We start from the raw sequence: 18425 nt of genomic DNA, 5'->3' as shown, positions 1-18425 counted from the left end.
AACCTGTAAATGTTTTATAGCTCATAGTTTGAAATGTTTTTAGTTTGTTGGGCTTGATGCTAATGAGTACCTAATTAAAGCAGCAAATCTGCTTTAAATGTATATATTTACATGTTTTTATCTGTATGTACAATGGGCATGCATTATAATGTTTGCAATGTAATATATTAGCATATGCAACGTGCAGCATTAGTTCTTTCTTCCTGCACTGAATTGCTTATAAAGAACAAAATAGGAATTTTGTGTGTACCCCATTGTACTATCCAAAGCTAAATTATCATTAGTCTGTTCAGCAGAAATTGGTTTATACTGATATTTTATTTCTTATAATTTTCTAGATGTTACTTCTGGATACACTGGCTATATCCTAATTCTGAAAGCACCTTGTTCCCAGGGTACTACTAGTACTTTCTTATGTCAGCACACAGTACTACTAGTACCATCTTATGTCTAAGGATATTTACCCATGTAGTGTATGGCAATATTATTATTATTCTCCTTATCTTTTCTACTATCATATCCTATTGGTATCTTATTATTATATTATCTTGTTTGAATGTTTACTGATTATATTACCTTGTTGTTTGTATGTACACTGAGAGCTTATGCACTGGAGACAAATTCCTTGTGTATCCAATCACACTTGGCCAATAAAGTGTTCTGTTCTGTTCTGTTCTGTTTCGTTCCGTTCCGTTCCGTTCCGTTCCGTTCCCCACTCCTGGTTTACGGGCATCTTATTGCTTAAGTAAATGGATATGTAGGCTAGTGCCTCTCTCCTTCCTTATACAGTCAAAGATTCTTGTGTATCAATCTGGCATGGTTCTTTAGCTAATGCTGCAGCTGAGCACTGTTGGAGAGTTTATTCTTTTGGTCAAGGAAACCTGCTTTGCTGAGCTTCCGCTTCTGGATGGCTTAACATGCACCACATGTACCGCACCTACTTCCTGTAAGCGCTGCCAACCAATTCTTCCTGTGGTTAAGACTTATACTATTTTATGTATTTATTTAACTTTGAGTAAATCCGGGTAGTACAAATGTCTATTTTCTCTTTTTTTTCTGACTCTTTTAAGGCAGAACCATGTTTTGCGCTCAGGCATTTATTTATGAGTATTGTATATAGTATACTATTTTACTTTAACTTATTTAAAACAGTTTACTTTCAATTGCCTGATTTGCTTTTTCCTAGTGTTGCCTTTCTTCCACGTCATTTGTATCAGTTCCATAATGCATATTATTGGTGTAATTATAAGGAGATAATCAATTTTCAAGTTCAAGAAAAATTTTACAAAACCTTGGAAAACTCATTTTGAATAAAAGTTTGAACTAAACAAACCGGCTAGAATAAACAAGAAGCCATATTTCTTTCAACAGTGTTACACAACCTTATGTAAATTTAAGATGCTAAGGGGAACTGGCAAACTACTTATAAACAATTGCAGAAAAACCCTGCATAGACATTTTTATGAAGTCACCAGTAATCTAGTTTGATCCAAAGGAAATCTTACCTGAAAGCTTAAAGCTAGAGATAAGTAAAAATGAAAAAGTGTTCCTGAGGCATTCATTTAAGCAAAAGTAGTTCTGTGGTCTATAGGAATATAATTCAAATTCATGTTAATGAATTGTAATACTCTGAGATGCTCCCCCCCACCAAACATTTGGTTTTCTTTAAGGAAAAAACAATACTTGTTCCATCTGTAGTTTACCAAATGATATACATTTTTTTTTCAGTAATAGATTTTTAGACCAATGAGAGCCCACTTTCTTTATTTCTGGAATAGGATCATGATCTTTTGCTTTTTGGGGATCATGTAGGTATAGGTACTACAACTTCAGTTTCTCTACAAGATTAATCATAGTCATTTGGGTCACAGTTGTTTAAAGTTTACCTCAACAGGTAGCAACAGCTGCTGGCTTTGGCTGATTTAGAAAACCAAGTAGGATCAAGTTTGGTTAGTTCTTGAATAATAGGTCGCCCCAGAGGAGTTGTGCTATAGTCTACATAAACACACACATATACATACCCATCTTGGGAAAGATAATGGTAAACCATTTCCATCTTGTCACCAAAAGATCTAAATCTGGTCTTGGTGGCTCACCAGACTGATAGCATTGTGATTAACACCAGCTGTCTGCAATTACTGTAAGTTCGAATCTCACCAGGATCAAGGTTGACTCAGCCTTCCATCCTTTCTAAGGTAGGTAAATTGAGGACCCAGTTTGTGGGGGCAATAAGCTGACTTTGTATAAATATACAAAAGTATGAAGGCTATTGCTTAATGCATTGTAAGCCGCCCTGAATCTCTGGAGAAGGGCGGCATATAAATCAAATTTTTTTAAAAAAATGGATAGTCCATATAAGACACCAGGACTTTTAAAATCCAATATACTTTTTCAGAGTAAGAAATAGGTTTTTAAAGATGCAGATGAGAAAACAGAAAATAAACATTAGGCCTTTCTTAATATCCATCTGTATCTTTAAAGACCAACTTCTTACTCTGAGAAAAAATATTGGATTTTAAAAGTTGTCGTAAATAGAGGACTACCTATACTGATTTGACTCTAGGACAGACAAACAGTACAGGTAGTCCTCGATTTATGACCATAATTGAGCCCAAAATTTCTGTAGCTAAGTGAAACATTTGTTAAGTGAGTTTTGGCCAATTTTATGACCTTTCTTGCCACATTTAAGTGAATCATTGCCGTTGTTAAGTTAGTAATACAGTTGTTAAGTGAACGGCTTCCCCATCGACTTTCCTTGTCAGAAGGTTGCATAAGGTGATCACATGACCCTGGGACACCGCAGCCATCATAAATATGACTCAGTTGCCAAGCATCTGAATTTTGATCACGTGACCACGGGGATGCTGCAACTGTCATTTTTCAACTTATGAAAAATGGTCATAAGTCATTTTTTTCAGTACTGTTGTAACTTCAAATGGTCACTAAGTGAACTGTTGTAAATTGAGGACTGCCTGTATATGGATTATCTGTAGGCGGTGTTTATATCATTTTCAGATGTTGAATCTGTTGGCTATTTGTTTCCCAGAGTTTGCACCATTTGGGACGAGGCTGCTACAAATCTTAATTAATGACTAATCTGACTTTGTCTGATTGGTTAATCAGTGATAAATTAGGTGATTAAATATAAATATATTTGCATATTATTAAAACATGTAGCTGCCTTTCTGCATGAAGTTAGAATTTACAGTGCAACCCAAACAAAGATCTCCCTCGAGTGTTACTAGGGTTGTTTTATCTCTCCCCATCAGAATTAAAATAGTATTAGAAAGTAATCTGTTTATCAAGATTTGGTTTCTTCAGATTAAAGAAAAAATTTCATTGATCTGGTTCAACTGGTTTTCACTCTACAAGTTGAAACACTGTGAACACTGTTCAGAATATGTAAAATAATATACATGCCATTTAGGAAGAGTATAATAAAACACATATTCCAGACTAAAGAAAGTTAATCATGCTTATATTCCACCTACATTTCACCTTTTTTTTTGGCTTATTCAATCTTGAATAAATATGTACAGTTTCCAGGGAGAAAATTGCTGTACCACAACACAACAGTAGCTCCTTTATTTTGGCTTATTATCATATGCAGTAAGAGTCATTAAGAAATGTATGGCTTGGTTTAGATGTTTAAACAAGAATTTATATCCAACATAATTTTCTGATTAATTGATTGCAAATGCGGTTTAGGATTATGTCTGAATGCTTTATTTGTGAGACTTAGTTCATTCTTCATTTGTTTTTGTATCACATCTAGACTTTTAAATATTTCACAGAGGCAGATGCTAGAACAGCTAAAAAAGCAAGAAAACAAATCGGGAATTATCCAACACCTCCCCGCCCCAATTACATTGCATGTCCGTAAGTCTGACTATGGGTTGTTTTTGGTTTAGTCATATGAACTGTGATTAAAATATTCTGTTTCTCAACATGTGTGAACCCAACCAATTGAATTCAGTTACTTACTTCTGGACAAACAAGGGTAAGATTATGTCTCAAAAACATAGTTCCGTGTGAATATGTTTAATGTAAAGATTTGTATGTATTTATCCTAATCGAATTACAATTTGTAAAAACATACTACTGTTGTATAACTTTCTTGAAACACAGTTTATGAATTGTAGTGGTGATATTTTGGAATTTGAGGTTTTGTTCAAATAAAACAGTGATTTGGAAAAGTAACAGGAAGATCAAGTTGCACTATTTTTCTGAAATCAGCTATTGATGGTTATACATTTCCATATAATAGGCATTGTGTTCATATACCATATTCACATACATGTCATACACTACTGTATTAGTTTTCCAAAGCAAACTTCTGAAGCTGAGATTTTAGTACTTTGTTACTTTCAGGGATTTTGAATGACTTTGGCAAAGAATCAACATTATCGGTCTATAATCTACTAAAACCAGGGTGGATAAAAATCAATGATTTTTTTAAAAAAATTAAAAAAAATCAGATTTTTTTGATTTAAATTGGATTTTTTTGATTTAAATTGGATTTTTTTTATTTTTATCGAATGTATTTTAATAAAAAACTTTTGGGGTAAAAATCTATCGTAAGATAGTTTTCTATTTAAGATACATAAATAATTTAGTTTATTCAGCATGAAATGGAGCTTAGTTATGTAGCATGAGGCTGTATATTCTGCAACACTGGGACTATCAGTGAGTCAACAGTGAGTCAAAGGAGTAGCAGGGATGACAGTTGCTCTTTAAAAATTATGATTTAAATTGAGTTGATTTAAATCAAGCCTTTTTACTAGTGATTTAAATCATGATTTAAATTGTGATTTAAATCAACTCGATTTAAATCAAATCCACCCTGACTAAAACTCATTGTATTTATTTGTTTTTAGTCTCAAGATAGCCCAAATGATGCATTATACTGCAACAGTTTTTGACTCAAGTACCTAACATCCACTAACTTTAAAGAATGTGTAAAAAATCTGGGACCCATTACTTCTATGGAATTGAAATTTCCATGATATTCAGACCACTTTTATTTGCAAAGTTGTCGCTGTTACAGTATTCCCTAGTTACATGGTTGTGATTTACAACACTTCTGGCTTGCTTCCCACAAGCAAAGTCAGTGGGGAAGCCTGCAGAAAGTTGTTCCACCTCCCACCGCTCTTTTGCCCATCCATGGTCATTCTGTTTTATTAGTTTAGGTAACTTAATATTGACTTCTTATTGAAGTTCATTTGCTATTACAATTACTTTTCTATTCATGATATATGCTATTCTTAGTTGATCATGGCACCGTTCCAGCATTTGAGTAAAACAAGATGTGATCAATCTAAAATTTAATACTCATTCTGGTCACATCAGACTGCACTACTTTTGTCTCAAAGGATGACCCAGTGTGTTACAGGGTTGTGTAGTACTCTATTAAACCTAAGAGTGATATTTTTCCCTTCAATTTGGTGGAAATTATTTTCTGAATAGTATTCTGCTTAGGTTATTAAATTCTTTGGTGTAACTGCCTAACCATATGACATGCTGTTTTTTTTAAGGATCCCAATTCTCTGCTTTTTAGAAATATGTTTTAGAGTCCATATGTTCTTATTTTGATATACAGGTGAAACTCGAAAAATTAGAATATCATGCAAAAGTTCATTTATTTCAGTAATGCAACTTAAAGGTGAAACTAATATATGAGATAGACTCATTACATGCAAAGTGAGATAGTTCAAGCCTTGATTTGTCATACTTTTGATGATTATGGCTTACAGCTCATGAAACCCCAAATTCACAATCTCAGAAAATTAGAATATTGTGAAAAGGTTCAATATACTAGGCTCAAAGTGTCCCACTCTAACCAGCTAATTAAGCCATAACACCTGCAAAGGGTTCCTGAGCCTTTAAATGGTCTCTCAGTCTGGTTCAGTAGGAATCACAATCATGGGAAAGACTGCTGACCTGACAGTTGTGCAGAAAACCATCATTGACACCCTCCATAAGGAGGGAAAGGCTCAAAAGGTAATTGCAAAAGAAGTTGGATGTTCCCAAAGTGCTGTATCAAAGCACATTAATAGAAAGTTATGTGGAAGGGAAAAGTGTGGAAGAAAAAGGTGCACAAGCATCAGGGATGACCGCAGCCTGGAGAGGATTGTCAGGAAAAGGCCATTCAAAAGTGTTGGGAACTTTCACAAGGAGTGGACAGAGGCTGGAGTCAGTGCATCAAGAGCCACCACACACAGACAGATCCTGGACATGGGCTTCAAATGTCGTATTCTTTGTCAAGCTACTCCTGAACAACAAACAATGTCAGAAGCGTCTTACCTGGGCTAAAGAAAAAAAGAACTGGTCTGTTGCTCAGTGGTCCAAAGTCCCCTTTTCTGATGAGAGCAACTTTTGCATCTCATTTGGAAACCAAGGACTCAGAGTCTGGAGGAAGAATGGAGAGGCACACACTGCAAGATGCTTGAAGTCCAGTGTGAAGTTTCCACAGTCTGTGTTGATTTGGGGAGCCATGTCATCTGCTGGTGTTGGTCCACTGTGCTTCATTAAGTTCAGGGTCAACGCAGCCGTCTACCAGGAGATTTTGGAGCACTTCATGCTTCCTTCCGCAGACGAGCTTTATGGGGATGCTGACTTCATTTTCCAGCAGGACTTGGCACCTGCCCACATTGCCAAAAGTACCAAAATCTGGTTCAATGACCATGGGATTACTGTGCTTGATTGGCCAACAAACTCGCTTGACCTGAACCCATAGAGAATCTATGGGGCATTGCCAAGAGAAAGATGAGAGATATGAGATCGAACAATGCAGAAGAGCTGAAGGCCGCTATTGAAGCATCCTGGTCTTCCATAACACCTCAGCAGTGCCACAGGCTGATAGTATCCATGCCATGTCGCATTGAGGCAGTAATTGATGCAAAAGGGGCCCAAACCAAGTACTGAGTACATACGCATGCTTATACTTTTCAGAGGTCCGATATTGTTCTATGTACAATCTTTGTTTTATTGATTTCATGTAATATTCTAATTTTCTGAGATTGTAAATTTGGGGTTTTCATGAGCTGTAAGCCATAATCATCAAAATTATGACAAATCAAGGCTTGAACTATCTTGCTTTGCATGTAATGAGTCTATTTCATATATTAGTTTCACCTTTTAAGTTGCATTACTGAAATAAATGAACTTTTGCACAATATTCTAATTTTTCGAGTTTCACCTGTAGTTCTTAATGCATAGTGTAGTAATAATAGTTTATTATCAAAGAATAAAGAACATATTTTAATGTGATAGAGCTAGATAAAGCAATTATGCTAAAAAAGAAAGGATTCTTGTAATTTAGGTTAGGTCATCTCAGTTGAGAGTATACTTGAAGGCTAATCTTTTCCCAGCGTTTATATAATTGCTTACTGTAACAGTAGGAAAACCTATTTTGCTTGCACACTAGCTTATGGCTGAACTTCAAAACGAAGCTGATCCAGGCATTATCAGCCACAATTAGATTCTTGAATCAAAGTGGTTTAAAGTAGATTAAACCAAATTGTACCCCAGAGGGTAAGGGAGAGAAGAATGACTTGCAATATAATGTGTGTATCCCCCAATATATGGATAAACCCACATAGACAAACAATCTGAGGCAATCGGGGTATGGGTATCTGACTTAAGAAACATCACTCAGTTTTGAGAATTTCATTGCACTTCTACAGGGAAAAAATCTGTGTACTTATATCCTTTCCCCTCTTACTCTGCTACGCTAATTGTGATTCAGTTCTTAAGCAAGGAGTATATGCTTTTTTAATGCCTATATGTATCTTAGATGTCTAAAATACATTTATTTCCACTAATACTTGAAATAAGAAGATAAACCTTGTTTTGGATCAGAAAGCTTCAGTCTTTTTATCTTACTAAAGGCTGAATATAAAGTATGGTAGATTACAACATGTTGGCCATTATTTCAATTGGTTTCATGCTGTCTCCTAAAATTGGGAAGAATTGCTTTTATATTTCTTACATGCTATTTTTATTGCCAAATATCTCCAAAACAGATTTAAAATTGCTCTTGACCATCTTCACATTCGCTGACTTAAAAATGCTGAGAACAAGAAGCGACCACTGTTTCTTCAACAACAACATTCTCAACCCTAGCAGAAACAAAATGGACAAGAAGGGAGGATGAGCAGCAGGTACCCTATGAAAAGTTGGGGGAAAAGCCACAGAATCCTGTCGTTCTCATTCTTTTGCTTCACCTGACAACCAAGATGTTGATGTAAAGAGATCAAGCCAGCATTCTTCGTAGAAGATATATTGCAGGTCTGTCAAATGGGAGGCCCGCGGGCCAGATGCATCATGCGCAGGCCACACACACCCTGGCTCCACAAAAAAAGTCACGATACGTCATGTGACGCAATCGAGTTTCCACCCGTGATATATTAGAACGGCCAAAGCTGAAGAACCAGGTGGAGTGAGACAGGAAATCCCTTCAAAGCTTCATTGAGGAAAGCTTGCCTTAAGACTTGCAAATTTTCAACATTTACAAGTGAAAATTAATTTTTCAACAGAGCATTGTCTCAGCTGCCAAAGAATATAAAAGTATGACATGAGACGAATATAGAGATGATCTGGGAGCTAAACTTCTCATCTATGAACATCTTTAGAGCACAGACATGCCATAAAAGACTAAAAGGAAGAGTGACAAGTGTGCTAGTTAATTTTTTTTTTGTAGCCTAATAATTCTTATCCACCGACTTTATATGACTGGTACTGTAGCTATATGTTATAAGTGGTTTAACACTTCTTTACAAGGATTTCAGTGCTTTCCAATTGACCTATATGAATTAGGCTACATAGTGCAACTTTTAAATATTGTTATTAAATTTTTGTTTAAAAAGTGCGGTACATTCTGGGTCAAAAGGATCATTATTGTTATTGCTGCAAGAGTGAAAGAAGATATAATAAAAGAGAATTCTGCATAATTCTCTCCCACGGTTTTCGTTAACTAAGTTTCAGGCCTTTTTTGCAGCAAAAATAAGGAAATGAACGAAATGAAAAATATTAATTTATTTCAGTGCTTTCTGGAATAAATGAATTCTTATTAAACTCAATTTCCATTCAGTTTTATCACTTAACATGTGTAGAGGGTTTTTTGTTTTTCTTTACACTGGGGTCTTTTTAAAAATTCAGTATAAAATGAAAGCAAAGGAATGTACTTGTCAGCAAATCCTCCCTGATGGTTATCTAAGATTCTTTGGCATTAGTTCTGGTAATTTCTTAGATCTTGTTCAGAACACCTGATCTGAAAATGTCTAGTTTACTATTGTTGTCAGTATCTACAAAACAGATTTTTTTTTGTCACCCTCAATCATGCTGTTCCGTCTACAGGTAGTCCTCGGCTTACAACCACAATGCAGCCCAACTTTCTGTTGCTAAGTGAAGCATTTGTTAAGTGAGTTTTGTCTCATTTTATGACCTTTCTTTCCACAATTGCTAAGTTAGTAACATAGTTGTTAAGTGAAACTCGCTTCCCCATTGACTTCGCTTGTCAGAAGGTCACAAAAGCGGATCACATGACCCCGGGACACTGCAACCGTCATAAATATGAGTCAGTTGCCAAATGTCTGAATTTTGATCACATGACCAGGGGGATGCTGCAATGCTCGTAAATCTGAATAACGGTCATAAGTGACTTTCTTCAGTGCCTTTGTAACTTCAAACAGATGTTAAATCCTGTTTTTTCATCTGATACTATAAACTCTTTCTGTTTGTAAAATTTCCTGAAAACTGCTGGTTACCCCGGAATAGCTAGATTGATGAAATTTCCCAGCAGTCTATGTAATGCTCAGTTTTGAGAATGCTAGGTTTTGTGTATGCATAGTTGTCAGTGATTAGCACTCCAGTATTTTACTAATATTTTTCTTGATGCAAAGCATGTGCTTGAGATTATCTTCTCAAAAGGGTTATGGCAAAAAGAATGATTATCCGGTATAATCATGGAAACCCTTTCTCGGCTGATGTTCACCAGAGAAGCCACATGGGTAAAAGTTTATTTTTGAATTAACAGACTTTTTAATAAATTACCCAAATTCTTTGTATGCATCTGTTAAGTGCTATCCTTGCTAACCATTTGTGACGTATTTGTATTATGTTCTTCTTACCCAATGATAAAATTGCTTGAGAACCTTCTGGACAAAAGAATGGACTACATTAAATTAAAGAAAGAGGAGTGGGAGAGATGAAAAAGATGGAGGAGCTTTTTCACCTTTATTTGTGTTCTGTGCTAATTTGCTTGTTGTAATCACACCGTGTGCTTGTGCGTTGGGTAGTGTGGAAATCAGGGATGAAATCTGGCCGGATCTATCTGGCTTGCGCAAACTGGTAGCGCCGGCAGGTGGAGGTTCCGCCCACCTGGACGTCATTATGTCTCATTTTTGGCCCTCTGCACATGCACAGAAGAGGTGCACGCAAGCACACTCACATTCCTGAACCGGTAGTAAAGATAAGTGCATTTCACCACCAGTGGAAATTTCTGCTGTCTGGAGAAGTGCACGTGATGTGCCATCATTCTGGGGCAACTTTTTGGAACCATGTTCATGCATGTGGTTCATGTTTTCTCATTTCTGCTCTTTTTTTAAAAAACTATTTCATGAAAACCAATAATGTTACTTCAAAACAGGGTTGGGTCACATTGAAAGTGGATTGGGTAACCTAAAACCTTTATTCAGCCCTTACAGTGGGCTCCAGAAGTTTCTGTTTAGCACACCACAGATATTTTATGGTAAGGTGCCATTTTAATAAGGGTAACATTTTAAAACTTAAAATTTAAAGCACATGTATTACATTCGTTAACAACATTTCCCAAAGCTGAGAATATAGTATCTCATTTTGTTATATTTTAATGGGGTGTGGGATCATATAAGACACAGAATAAAATGCTTTAAGAAAGTATTAGGGGGAGATTTGCCAGAATTGGGCAAATTTCCATGGCAGTGAAATTGTACAACCAACTAGTATTGAAAACAGCCAGCAAACATTTTGAACCATTTAATATTCTCTCCAGCTGACCAATAGGAGTGTGGAAAAAATGTCAGCCAGTGAGTCATCTTTGAACAATTGCAAGATCTTAAACAATAAGAGATCCTTTGCCCCCACTTCACAATAGATTGGAATGAAAACAAATTTTTAGCACTATCCCATTCATGCTTTCAATTCATGTCTAAATTTTATCTGGTTGGGTACAAGAAAAATCTAAACAGTTGCTATCGGGAGAACCTACTTGTTGCAAAACCACCATTCCTCCTGTTTTCACTTAAAATTCATTGTGAAGCTGGCCTTTTGCAACCAGATACTTTTCACAATCACTGTTCATTGTTGCTGGGTTGACAAAATAGGAGAATGCAGCCAGGGTTGATCCAGGTTTTGATGGTTAGCAGACTACTCCTGGATGCCCAATAGCTCAGAAAAAGAAAGGGATTAAATTGGCTTTTTAATCCATCGTTCTTTCTTTGCATTTTTCTTTTCTTGTACTCCAAGGTGCCAGGCTGTGTGAGTTCCAGTCACTCTGGAGACAAATTCTAATATGAAATTGTATGGGGAGATGGAAAAGAGAATGTTATATAATTTTGAACTTCTGAAGCTGGGAGGTAGGGCATGACAAAGAGTTTCTATCAGTGGAGAAACCGGATTGCCTACCAAGTCAGCCTTTCAAAGTGTTGCAAAAGAGAACACTTCACAACTAAAGCAATAATAAATTGGCTCAGGTCTTATTCTCTACCAGCATTTTATTATTGCAGAGTTGTAGTTGTTCTTAAACTCCTGTAGATGAGCCCTAATTATTAGTGTCAGCTGAGAGACCAGATAAGAGCATCCAAAGTTATTTTACTTGCCCTTAGTTGAGATATATCAATATATCAGGGATGGCTAACCTTTTCTGGACCGAGTGCCCAAAGTGCGCGTGTGTGCTCCCGAATCCCCAAAATGCAATGTGTGTGTGGCCCCCGTGCATGCGCCCCCCTGTGCATGCACACGTTCCTCCCGCATGCCCCCACACTCCCATGCATGCACCCCCACCCCCATGCATGCACATCCTGCCCCCCCAAGGCATGCATGGCAGAGACCCAAAGACCAGTTGGCCGGCGGGAGGCATGTGTGCATGCATGGCAGAACTGAACAGGGGTGACGGCTCACGTGCCATCAGAGAGGGCGCTGCGTGCCACCTCTGGCACCCGTGCCATAGGTTCGCCATCATGGCAATATATGATAAACCGTTTGGTATTATGATGTCATCTGCAAAGTTAGTTGCCTATGGGCTCTATCCTCACTCTACCCATTGCTTATGAGAAAAACCTTGTCTTTGAGACTTTCCAGAAGCCTACAGGGTAGCAGCCTGCCAGAGCTCAGGGGAAAAGATGAGGGGGCTGCTGCCGAGAAAGCATGTTGTCTAGATCCTGCTAGGAAAGGTATCTGGAGTGACCTGGTGACACCAGGGCAGCATTTATCCTCAAAGAGTAGTCATACTGCAGATAACTTGGCCCTGTGCCACAAAGACTCTAAGTTACTCTACAAGAGGAAGAACTCACACTTCGATGACATTTGGTATGGAACTGTTTGACAAAGTGCATGTGCTATAAAAAGATAAAACTCATAATATAAAATTGCACCATATTCATGGTGAGATGAATTTGTATTGTGCATAGACTTTTGATTATTGGTTTGTGCCTGGGAAATGCTCTGTTAAGAAGGCAGAAATTAAAATCCATGGGGTTTTCAGATATCAGGGATTTTCAGACTTTTTCCAAGCCATGAAGAGAGAGGTCGACCTGTAGTGATAAAAAAATTGGCTGTGTTGAGTGATTTTTTTACATTTTGCCCTTACGGAACATTTTTCCCCTACGGAACCCCATAAAGTTCTCACAGAATTTAGGATTCCACCGAATTCTGTTTAAAAACCCTGTGTCTATGCAACATATAAAATAGGTAAGGATTGTGACCTAGAAATATCTTTGGACTTAAAGTGTAAGAGCTCTAGTTATAAATTTTGCAGTCATCTACTCTTGGATAGTATGTTCCATGTCAAATATCTTGACATGTACATTTCCAATCCATATGGTTAATATGTTCTCAAGCTAACAATATATAATCCAGGCAAAGCTGTAAAAAATGTAAAACTATAAAACCTTTATTTTAAGGGTTCCTTAGGGTCTGCACATCACCTTTTTGCAAAGTAATTAAAATGTGAAATTATCACAAATCCTTTTTAATTATGCATGCATCTCTTCTTGTTGATAAAGAAATTTGAAATGCATCATAACATGATTCTGTTTTCTTTAGTTGACTAATACAATTTTAATTGACTACAAATTAGAACATATCTTGCTATATGTATGTGCTGTTTCATAATTGTGTGTGAAGTAGAGAACTGAAGACAGACTCTCAGTGAAAGATACAGATACTTACCTGCCCTTCTGCTTTTAGATGATTGGAACATTTTGTGTTCTGCAGTTTTCTGAACAAAACTATAACATAAAATCATTGTTATATTGTGACCATTCTTGGACAATACATTTGTTCAATTAGGTTAAAATATGATAATTGGGGAAAAATGTCTCAGAAAAACATGTATTTATTTTGTAGATTTTTATCCTGCCTATCAAGGCTGACTCATAAGGCATCTCTATTCACAATTTGACAACAGAAAAGAGGAAGGGAAGAGGGGAAGGCTTGGAATGTATTGGGAGCTGGGAGGGAGGTGACGAATTTATGTGAGCCATTTGCTGCCAAAGAAAATCCTGACACTTCAAGGCCGTGTGATGGGAACCTTCCATAGGCACAGACTGTTTTCCCAAAATAAAAGGAACATGTTAGATTGGTGGACAATGGACAGTGGGTGGGCCACATGGGGAAATAGGGGTAATTAACTACGCTGTTTTTTGTGCAAAAACCTCAGAGCTAGCTTCGCTTCTTCTGTGCCTGTATGGATCTATCAGTAAGGTTATACTCTTGGTAAAATCATGATTTTGCTGCATATGCTAATGGGACAGTTGACATTGCCTTTATTACTTTATGAGTAACTCAAAGTTGAGAACATATATAATTTTACTTCTCCCCCCTCCTATGTAAATACTGTAACTACCATCTTGACATTTTTGTCTATGCTCTATGGACACCTCTAATTCAAAATCTGCAGATTACTAATGGCAGCTTCTGATGAGGTTTGCAAGTGCTGCATACACCGTGGAAATACAACCATGCCCTCTGATGTCCGTGTGTTTTCTATCTCTTCTTTCCATGTATACATGTATATATCGTAAAAGCATCTGTTGACAATCTTTCTAATCGCTCCTGTGATTTTGCTTTCCTTTGCATTTGCATGATCCATCATTTCACTATTTCAACCGTCATTCTCAAGTATGGTCAGTCCTTGTTTAGCGATTGTGTCAATTAGTGACTGTTCACAGTTATGACAGTGATGATAAAGTAACTCTTCAACCAATCCTCACATTTACAACCTTCATAAGTTTTTAAAGCAAAAAACAAAACTGAAGTAAGTTCGTAGGCACAGTCATGGTTTCACTTAGCAACTGCTTTGCTTAATGACTTGAATTGTTGGTCCCAATTGTGCTTGCTAAACAATGACTACTTGTACCTTTTCTCTCAGAGATTTTGTTGTTGTTGAAAATTAAACCTGAAATTAAATCTGAATGCATGCAGCTCAGAGGGTTATTGCTAATAGGTAGCTTTCATATTTAAAATAATAACCTTGAAAATGGTTAAGATCCAAAATTCCATGTAACTTCTCTTGAATTAACACACACACACACACGGTATAATAAATAACATTAAGAGAATGGAACTGAAATAGAAATATAACAAAAAGAGAGGAAATGTTCCATAAATTCAAAGTGAAGGAAAAATGTTTAGCCACAACACGTAATGTAAGAGGTAATATTGATTGTGAAAAAGAAGGTGATGACCATTCCTCAGATTGTTCCAATTCAAATTACGCAGACAGAATTAGAGATTTTTGAAAAAAACATTATTTAGATTTAGCCACTCTTTTGGACTGATGGATTTGTTAGTGTTCACCTCTGGAGATGGAAATTTAAATTTGTTGCACGTAGTAGCAGTTTAAGAGAACGAAATATATCACAGCATATCAACACTTCTTTATTTGATTGATTGGAAACAGATTTTGTTGATAATCCAGTTTGTATTTGTTTACATATCTGATTTATAACAACTATTCCAGTTTATCTAATAGTAAGATGGCATTCTGTCACTGAAAAATTCAACCTCAATGGCATAATTGGGAATACGAAATGGATTGCAAATAGTTTCTTGAAATTTGTTACTTTTCAAATGATTATTATTTGCTGAATGATCATAATTGCTGAAACTATATCATTGATTTATGGCAATGGTGATTTCTGTGTTAGAAAAAGTCCTAATTGTTCTCAGATTTAGCACCTTCCAGATGCCTTGAGATTAAACTCCCAAATTTCAAGTTAAGTGTCTCAACATATTTGTGGGTTAGCAGCAAGGGGAAAGCTAACTTCAAATCTATCCTGCCTTAATGTGGTTGAAGAGGACCTTAACAAATCTAATCCAGATGTCACATTTATGAGTCACTAAATCATATTTAAAAAGATTCTGGGTTTTTTTACCTCTCTCCTCTGAGAATTTCTCAGTTTGCCATGATATTCACAAGAAGAGACGGTAATGTAGTTCTACTCAAAGGCAATGGAGTTGAAAAAAAAATTGCTTATTCATTCAGTGTAGTCAAAAGACTTTTCTAACTCTAAAGTTAGAAGAAAGGATATTAGGCTATTATCAGTCAATACTAAAACGTTCAGCGTGTTTAATACTTTAAAAGTGCTTGTTCAATTCTTTCAATTTTTAATAATAGAATTGATGATATGTTTTTATTAGGGGATTGCTTCTTTAAAAAAAAATAGCCAGCACTTTAAAGAGCGAAGATCAATGCATGGCATGCCGTTTTAATAGTTAATCAGGAATAGGTTCTCCAGCACTCATTCTGATTTGTGTAGATGAGACTGTGCCATTCAAGAATTGAATTGTGTTTATGCTAATGCAAACAAAATTGTAGATTGATTGATTTTTGTTTTCAGTCCACTGGTATTGTTAGGTTTGGGCACGCTGCCTCCTACTAGAGATTTGATGCCCAGATAGGCTACTAAAGAGACTTGGCACCACATTGAAATGTATTGGTACTGCATGATCTCTGAAGTGCCTGGGAACCTTAAAGACTTCAAGGTCAAGGCTATTCTCTAAAAAGAGAATAAACTTTTATCTCTTGAGAGATAAGGCAGACTGAAATGAGTTAAGGAGGCAGACAATTTCAACTGAAATATAGAATTGCTGAGCTGCAATTTGAAGCATGAATTAACTTCTGAAAATTGGTAATGAAGGACAATTCCACTTATATCCTGCTGCAGAGGTCAAATATTTACATTTAGGGAAACTCATCTGCATCTGTAATGAACAGTTATGCAGGTAGTCCTCAATTTACGACCACAATTGAGCCCCAGATTTCCATTGCCAAGTGAGACATTTGTTAAGTGAGTTTTGCCCCATTTTATGACCTTTTTTGCCACAGTTGTTAAGTGAATTACTGCAGTTGTTTGGGACACTGCAACTATCATAAATATGAGACAATTGCCAAGCATCAGAATTTTGATCATGCGAGCATGGGGATGCTGCCACGGTCGTAAGTGTGAAAAACGGTCATAAGTCACTTTTTCCAGTGACGTCGTTACTTTGAATGGTCACAAATGAACTGTTGTAAGTCGAGGACTACCTGTATTGTCCCCTTTCCAATGGTTAGTTAAATGACATGCAGGGATATAGACAGTTCAAAGAAGAGCTTTATTCTAATCTAATGTTACTACTCTAAAAGTAAAATTTTATGAGAGGCGGTGGAAAATATTTTTATGCGGTTTAGTTTTAAACTGCATCGTTTGTTTTTCTTTGTAATTCTGCAAATACTGTACGCAGCACTGCTGTCATTGATTAGTGTGAAAGTTCTGTTTTGCAATCCTGTGTTTTCCACAGCACCCTGCACAATATGGATTGGTTTATGCACAATTTCTTTGTCCAGTACAAATAATTGAGCATTTCATTTTTGTTGCTAGCACAAAGGTGTCTTTTTGATGCATGTGTTCCACGCACGCTACACATACCAAGATTTTGCTTTCACTGCTTTTTTCTGCTGCCACTGCTTTTAGTTTTGGCTGGGGTTTACCCATTTAAAAATAAGAATGAAAAATGCATTGACACTGATGCTTAACACAGCACTATTGATTTATTAGCAGCGGTGTTTATTTTATTTTATTTATTTTTCTGACACAGTGTGCTTGCTGGTTGAAATCCTTCCTTACTGTAGATTGGTTCAAAAGAAAAACCTGTTTGAAGCATTCTTTTACAGTTGGTTAAAGTTGATCTGTTTTGTGTTGTAAAGATTTCTTTTTTTCACCAGGTATCACACACTGGATTGGAATTTGATCTGTCACAAAAATGTGCCTTAGCACAAGAGTAAATCTGTCCAAATTTATTTATTTTCAGTGCAGCCACAATTGCACAACTGGAGCCCCTTGATGTAAGAGAAAAGGAGTTGAAAATATATGGTGCATTGCAAACATAGGAAATAGAGGAGCCCTGGTAGCACAGCAGACTAAAGCACTGTTATTAACATCAGCTGCCTGCAATTACTGCAAGTTCAAATCTCACCAGGCTCAAGGTTGACTCAGCCTTCCATCCTTTCTAAGGTAGGTAAAATGAGGACCCAGATTGTGGGGGCAATAAGCTGACTTTGTATAAATATACAAAAGTATGAAGGCTATTGCTTAACGCATTGTAAGCCACCCTGAGTCTTCGGAGAAGGGCGGCATATAAATAAATAAAAAAAAAAATTGAGCCCAAAATTTCTGTTGCTTAAGTGAGACATTTGTTAAGTAAGTTTTGTCCCATTTTACGACCTTCTTGCCGCAGTTGTTAAGTGAATCACTGCAGTTGATAAGTTAGTAAGTGAATCTGGCTTCCCCGTTGATTTTGCTTATCAGAAGGTCGCAAAAGGTGATCACATGATCACAGCAACTGTCATAAATATGAACCAGTTGCCAAGCATCTGAATTTTGATCATATCCTGGGGATGCTGCAAAGGTTTAACTGTGAAAAACTGTCATACGTCACTTTTTTCAGTGCCTGTTGTAAGTTCAAACAGTCACTAAATGAACTGTTGTAAGTTAAGGACTACCTGTAAATGTTTAAAGTGAATGATGGAACCAGGTTGGGCAACAAATAGGCCAGGATGTAGTCTTAAGATCCCAAGGTTTCAGGTTTGATTAACTATGGATTTTCCAGATTTCCAAGCTTCACAGTTAAAGTTTAATAATCACCACCATGATTCACTTCTCATTGTACTGGTAAAAGAAAGG

The 18425-nt window shown here is 36.6% G+C and overlaps 1 non-coding gene across 1 annotated transcript in view; it reads left to right on the top strand.

Moving 5' to 3' along the window:
- The window catches only part of LOC117674769 (uncharacterized), a 30554-nt gene extending 12885 nt beyond the window's left edge, over positions 1–17669 (top strand). The window contains exon 3 of the transcript XR_015733259.1: positions 17554–17669. This is a non-coding gene — a transcript (uncharacterized LOC117674769). The remainder of the gene's footprint in view (positions 1–17553) is intronic.
- Positions 17670–18425: the final 756 nt, after the last annotated feature.

Source organism: Pantherophis guttatus, chromosome 3, assembly GCF_059756535.1.
Source record: "Pantherophis guttatus breed Tessera chromosome 3, ASM5975653v1, whole genome shotgun sequence".
Lineage (NCBI taxonomy): Eukaryota > Metazoa > Chordata > Lepidosauria > Squamata > Colubridae > Pantherophis > Pantherophis guttatus.
This window is presented reverse-complemented; position numbering and strand designations above follow the sequence as displayed.